The sequence below is a fragment of the Nomascus leucogenys genome, chromosome 7b (assembly GCF_006542625.1).
Source record: "Nomascus leucogenys isolate Asia chromosome 7b, Asia_NLE_v1, whole genome shotgun sequence".
NCBI classification, from domain to species: Eukaryota; Metazoa; Chordata; class Mammalia; order Primates; family Hylobatidae; genus Nomascus; species Nomascus leucogenys.
The window spans coordinates 103,554,697-103,561,155 of NC_044387.1; positions in this window are offsets into that span (position 1 = coordinate 103,554,697).

Consider the following 6,459-nt stretch of genomic DNA (forward strand, 5'->3'; position numbering starts at 1 on the left):
ATTCCCAGGAGGTTAGGCATTCTTAGTCACAGGACAAGATAAGAGGTTGGCACAAGATATAGGTCACAAAGACCTTGCTGATGAAGCAGCATGTGGCAAAGAAGCTGGTCAGAACCCACCAAACCAAGATGGTGACAACAGTGACCTCTGGTTGTCCTCACTGCCATTATATGCTGATTATAATGCACTGGCATGCTGAAAGACACTTCCGCGAGCGTCACGACAGTTTAGAGATGCCGTGGCAATGTGAGGAAGTTGCCCTGTATGGTCTAAGGGGGAGGGACCCTCAATTCCGGGAATAGCCCATCCTTTTCCCAGAAAATTCATGAATAATCAACCCCTTATCTAGCATATAATCAAGAAATAACTGTAAGTGTAATCAGTGGGCAGCCCAAGCCACTGCCCTGTCCATGGAGTAGCCATTCTCATTCCTTTACTTTCTTAATAAACTTGCTTTCACTTTACTCTGTGGACGTACCCAGAATTCTTTCTTGTGCCAAGTGCAAGAACCTTCTCTTGGGGTCTGGATCTGGACCCCTTTCTGGTTACAGAGTGACAGACACAAGGTTTGAAATGTGCAGAACCAGATGCTGGCCTGTGGAAAATCTTCCAACCTCAGATATATAAAACTGTAAGCAGAAGATTCTGTTCTCATTAACACCTCATCACGATGGAAGTTCTCGCCCGTTTCAAATATCCTTCAGAATGCATAGTACACCATAGTAAATGGACCATATTTCTTTTTTATGGAAATGGTGTGAAATAGAACTTACCAAAATTCCCGTGTTTGAGGGCACAAATCTCTAGCAGTACTTCAAATGGAAAGTACATCCGTGTGCGAAGTTGCATGCTTTATGCATCAGAAGTCTCGGATCGGGCCTTAGTGTAGCTGATGCATCCGTTGTCCAGATGAAGTCTGGCAGTTCCAGATAGAACAGCATGCAAAATTATCCCAACACGGTGAAATAACCCAGAGAAACAAGTATTTCCAGGAACAAAACTACACATATTCATCAGTGAGTCAGTGTATTTCACCCAAGAGTTTTTTGATTTCCCGCCTGTGCGGCTCAGCACAAGCCCGAACAGTTTAAATGCACTTGAACGGCTCAGAAGAGGCCTGAATACTGCATTTCTTTTCTTTTTTTTTTGAGACGAAGTCTCACGCTCACCCAGGCTGGAGTGCAATGGCGCGATCTCGGTTCACTGCAACCTCCGCCTCCCGGGTTCAAGGGATTCTCCTGTCTCAGCCTCCTGAGTAGCTGGGATTACAGGTGCGCACCACCACACCCGTCTAATTTTATTTTTGTATTTTTAGTAGAGACGGGGGTTTCACCACGTTAGTCAGGCTGGTCTTGAACTCCTGACCTCGTGATCTGCCCGCCTCAGCCTCCCAAAGTGCTAGGATTACAGGCGTGAGCCACGGTGCCCGGCCTGTGGTTGCCGTTTCTAAACCACCCCTTCCTTGAGCACAGATCCTCTCCCCTCCAGCAATCCTCCCCCTTCTCTCTGGCATCCTCCACTCTCCGCTCTGTTCTGGCTCGCACCCTCCTCCCCGAAACAACAAACCCTCTCTTGGTGCCACGTCTTGCTCCAGCCACTACCCTATTTTTCTCCCTCTCTTTACAGCAACTCCTAAAGCAACTTCTCTGTATTTGCAATTCCCAATTTCTCTTCTCCATTTCCCTCAGGAACTTGTGCCCATCAGGCTTGTGTCCCATGGGTCCCCTGAAATGTGTCATTTCAGCCCTCTCCTTAGTTAACCCAGCGGCAGCACTCCAGCCACTTTCTTCACTTACATTCCAGGCCAGAGCGTTTCTTTGGCAGCTGCGTCTCAGTCTCCGTTCCGGAGTGAACCGTGTCCCCTGGGAAAGCTCTGTTTAAGTCCGTCATGCCACTTCCTCGGACGGTGACCTTATTTGGAAATAGGGTCTGATTTGCAGATGGACTCAGTTACAATGAGGGCACACTGGAGCACATGAGTGTGTCCTTATGAGAAGACAGCCATGTGCAGACTCAGAGAGAAGACAAAGGGAGCTGGGGCCCCTCTCTTAAGAAGCTTAGCACTTCTCCATGCTGATTCCTATGGATTTGGAGATAACACTTCCAGTATCAACACTGGGATGGATTTCCTATTTATCTCACACAGTTCAGCAGGGTTTTGCATGCTTGTCATTTCGACAAAGAACACAGAAAGAGCAGAGATGGCCATTCAACCTCAGCCTGATGGGGGAGAGGTAATGCAGACGAGGAGGCAAACCAGAGTATGAGAGACAAGAGGGAGGGGAGACTTGACGGTGTGTTTCGGTCATGGATCTAGTCCATTCTACAGGTAGCACCAGTCTGGCCCTGCCCAGTTATGTGTCAATTCATGTCCTTTGTTTTTCTTTTTGTAGAGACGAGGTCGGGCTATGTTGCCCGGGTGGGTCTCAAACTCCTGAGTTCAAGTGATTCTCCTGCCTCAGCCTCCCAAAGTGCTGGGATTACAGGCATCAGCTCCTACACCCAGCCATTGCCTGTTTTTTTTTTTATTACAGTAATTCATGCTAAGTCTCTGTAACTTGCACTTGAAAGAGCTCACTGCAACCTCTGCTTCCCGGGTTCAAGCAATTCTCCTGCCTCAGCCTCCTGAGTAGCTGGGATTACAGGCATGTGCCACCATACCTGGCTAATTTTTGTATTTTTAGTAGAGATGAGGTTTCACCATGTTGATTAGGCTGGTCTTGAAATCTTGACCTCAAGTGATCTGCTCACTTGGGTTTTAGGAGAAGGGTAAAATATGGACAAGGAGGCCAGTCATAGGATTGTGAGTAAAAGCAGGACTCCTGGGTAGCTGGGCAGATGGAAGCACACTACCTGTCCCCTCCCGTCACCTCTGCTGTTTAGGGAGTTCTCCAGGGGTCAAAAGTCAGGGTGCCACAGAAATGTGGGAAGTGCGCAGAGAGGAAGTGAGAGAAAGAAACTGAGATTCAGAAATGTAAAAGAAAAAACACATTGAACAGGCAAATTTGAGGAACTGAAATGCATTTGAGGACGTGCATTCCCAAAACAGCTACCTTTTTTTAATGAAAAAGGGCTCTCTAGAATGACAGGCAGGTATCAATTTGCTGTTTCCAACGCTACCAGGTGACCAGAGGGCTGACAAGGATAGATAATGAGTAAAGACAAGGCATACTCATGTCCTAGATCTGCTGTAAGAAGTCTGCTGTGGGCCAGGCCCGGTGGCTCATGCCTATAATCCCAGCACTTTGGGAGGCTGAGGCGGGTGGATCACCTGAGATCAAGAGTTCAAGACCAGCCTGGCCAACGTGGTGAAACCTCGTCTCTACTAAAAATACAAAAATTATCCAGGTGTGGTTGTGTGTGCCTGTAATCCCAGCTACTCGGGGGGCTGAGGAAGAAGAATTGTTTGAACCCGGGAGGCAGAGTTTGCAGTGAGCCAAGATCGTGCCATTGCACTCCAGCCTGGCGACAGAGCAAACACTCCATCTCAAAAAAAAAAAAAAAAAAAAAAGAAAAAGAGATCTTCTGTGGCTTACAACAATGGGAATTTACTCTCTTACAGTTCTAGGGGCCAGAAGCCCCAAATCAAAGTAGTGGTGGGGCTATGTTCCCTCTGCGGGCTCTGGGGCACTCCTTGCTTTGCCTCATCCAGCTTCTAGTGGCAGTTGTGTCACCCCAGTCTCTGCCTCTGACTTCATTCACGTGGCCTTCTTGGGTGTTCTGTCTTCTGCCTGTGTCTTCTGCTATTTTTATAAGGACACTTGTCATTGGACTTGGGACCCGCCAGATAATCCAGGATGATCTCATCTCAAGATCTGTAACTTAATTACATTTGCAAAGACCCTTTTTCCAAATAAGGTCACATTCACAAGTTCCAAGTGGACATATTTTGTAGGGGGGTCACCATTCAACCTACAGCACAAGGACTTGCAGGCAGTGAGGTACATGACATTTCTGCTCAGGCAGACAATGATTTCAAGCTTTTTCTCTTTCTATTTATACATGGCAGTGGAAAAATAAGCATTTAAAGACTGAAATAACTTCTAAATGTCTTCCTCTTCTAATGGGTATTGAAATAAGTTTGTCCATTAAGAGACAGTTTTTGGCCCGATGCAGTGGCTCACACCTGTAATCCCACCATTTTGGGAGGTGAAGGTGAGCAGATTTCTTGAGCCCAGGAGTTCGAGACCAGCCTGGGAAACATGGCAAAACCCTATCTCTACCAAAACCTTTTAAAAGTTAGCTGGGTGTGGTGGCACATACCTGTAGTTCCAGCTACTCAGGAGGCTGAGGCAAGAGAGTCACTGGAGCCCAGGAGGTCAAGGCTGCAGTAAGCCATGATTGTGCCACTGCACTCTAGCCTGGGTGACAGAGTGAGACCTTGTCAAACAAACAAAAAAAAGAGATGGGCTGGGAGTGGTGGCCCATGCCTGTAATCCCAGCGCTTTGGGAAGCCGAGGCAGGTGGATCACCTGAGGTCAGGAGTTCAAGACCATCCTGGCCAATGTGGTGAAACTCCACCTCTACTAAAAATACAAAAATTAGCCAGGCATGGTGGTGGGCGCCTGCAATCCCAGATACTTGGGAGGCTGAGGCAGGAGAATTGCCTGAATCTGGGAGGCAGAGGTTGCAGTGAGGTGAGATCATGCCATCTCACTTCAGCCTGGGCGACAGAGCGAGACTGTCTCAAAAACAAAACAAAACGGCTGGGCGCGGTGGCTCACACCTGTAATCCCAGCACTTTGGGAGGCCGAGGCGGGCAGATCACGAGGTCAGGAGATCAAGAACATCCTGGCTAACACAGTGAAACCCCGTCTCTACTAAAAATACAAAAAAATTAGCTGGGCGTGGTGGCAGGCGCCTGTAGTCCCAGCTACTCCGGAGGCTGAGGCAGGAGAATGGCGTGAACCCGGGAAGCGGAGCTTGCAGTGAGCCGAGATCGCACCACTGCACTCCAGCCTGGGTGACAGAGCGAGACTCCATCTCAAATAAATAAATAAATAAATAACAAAACAAAACAAAAACATGGTTTTCAATCATCTTCGCACAGCCACACATGCAAAACACACCGTGGGAGAGGAGGATCCCTGCTGGTGGGTGTGGACCGCTGCAGGCTGCCACGTCAATAAAACAGATCACAGGAGACTGCAAGTTCCCGCCACAGCTCGATACCCCACCCTCTTTCCTATGGCTCACACTCCAGCTTTGGGGGCCCTCGTGTTTGTTTCTATTTCTTTAGTGCATGAGGTGCCCCAGCTTCCCCAGTTTCCAAAGCCACGCAGGAGTATGAAAATCTCCCCCCGACCTTCTTGCAAGTTATAGTTAGAATATTGCCTCACCAATCCCCAAGGTGGAAGAAATGAGAAGCAGAAACATTTCATTAGTCTAGCACACCTACGCAAAGATTGTGCGCCTACAGATATGCTGACAAATTTCGAAGGAACACCAAAGGGAGTAGACGATCTGGTCTTGCTTAGAAGAAATTATTTAAGGAGTAGAATTTCTTTGAGACCACGAGTGAGCAGGTTAGGGCAGTGCCAGGAACCCTTAGGGACTCCCATCAACCCCAGCATCAGAACCTTCTTCCTGGGATGCAGACATGAGTGTGAGGAGAAGTTTTCACTCTGCCGTGATCAAAGGCCAGGTGTATTTTAACCCCTGAAGGCATATGGTGATTCACAAGCCCTGACTGGCTCATGTAAGCAAATATAATTAAATCAGTTCTGTCAAAGCCAGCACGTGGTCTGTTTTCTTTGTTGTGATGGGACAGAAATCAAGGGCCAAAGATCCCACAGAACCCAGTTAGATTGCTTATGGGCTCTGAAAGCATGAAACGTAAATGCCGTTTCCCTCCATGTTATCAGGGGAGAGGCACGGGTCAAATTACGGCGTATACAAATAGACCACATTCGAGGACCTTTATACTTATATATTTATTTTTTTACGCCAGGTATCAATCATTCAGCCTTTTTTTTCCTTTTTCCTTCTCACTCTTTCTTTTCCTTCTCTCTTTCCTTTTTCTTTCCCCTCCCTCTTTTTTTGTGGGTGTTGCTTGCTTTTTTATATTACAAAAGTAATACGGCATCATCCTTTTTTACATTTAGGAAGTAGAAATAAAACAAAGAAAAGTCATCTGCAAACTTACCACAGAGGGAGACATTCTGAACATTCCCGGATGTGTTTTTAAGCATACTGTACATGTGCATTTTAAGCATAGAAAAGAAATTTCGTGAAATACATTTATTTGGATAAATAATTTAGAACTATTAATTAATAATTTATTTAATATTATTAGTTAATAGTAATGGCTAATTACTTAATATTAATATTGTATTGATGATTTTATTCTGAAGCTTTTGCTACATACTATAAAATTGCTCTTCAGAAATGTTCTATCCCCTTTCACTCCCACTGGGAATGTAGAATACCTGCTTCCTTGCGCCAGCTCTCATCAACCTT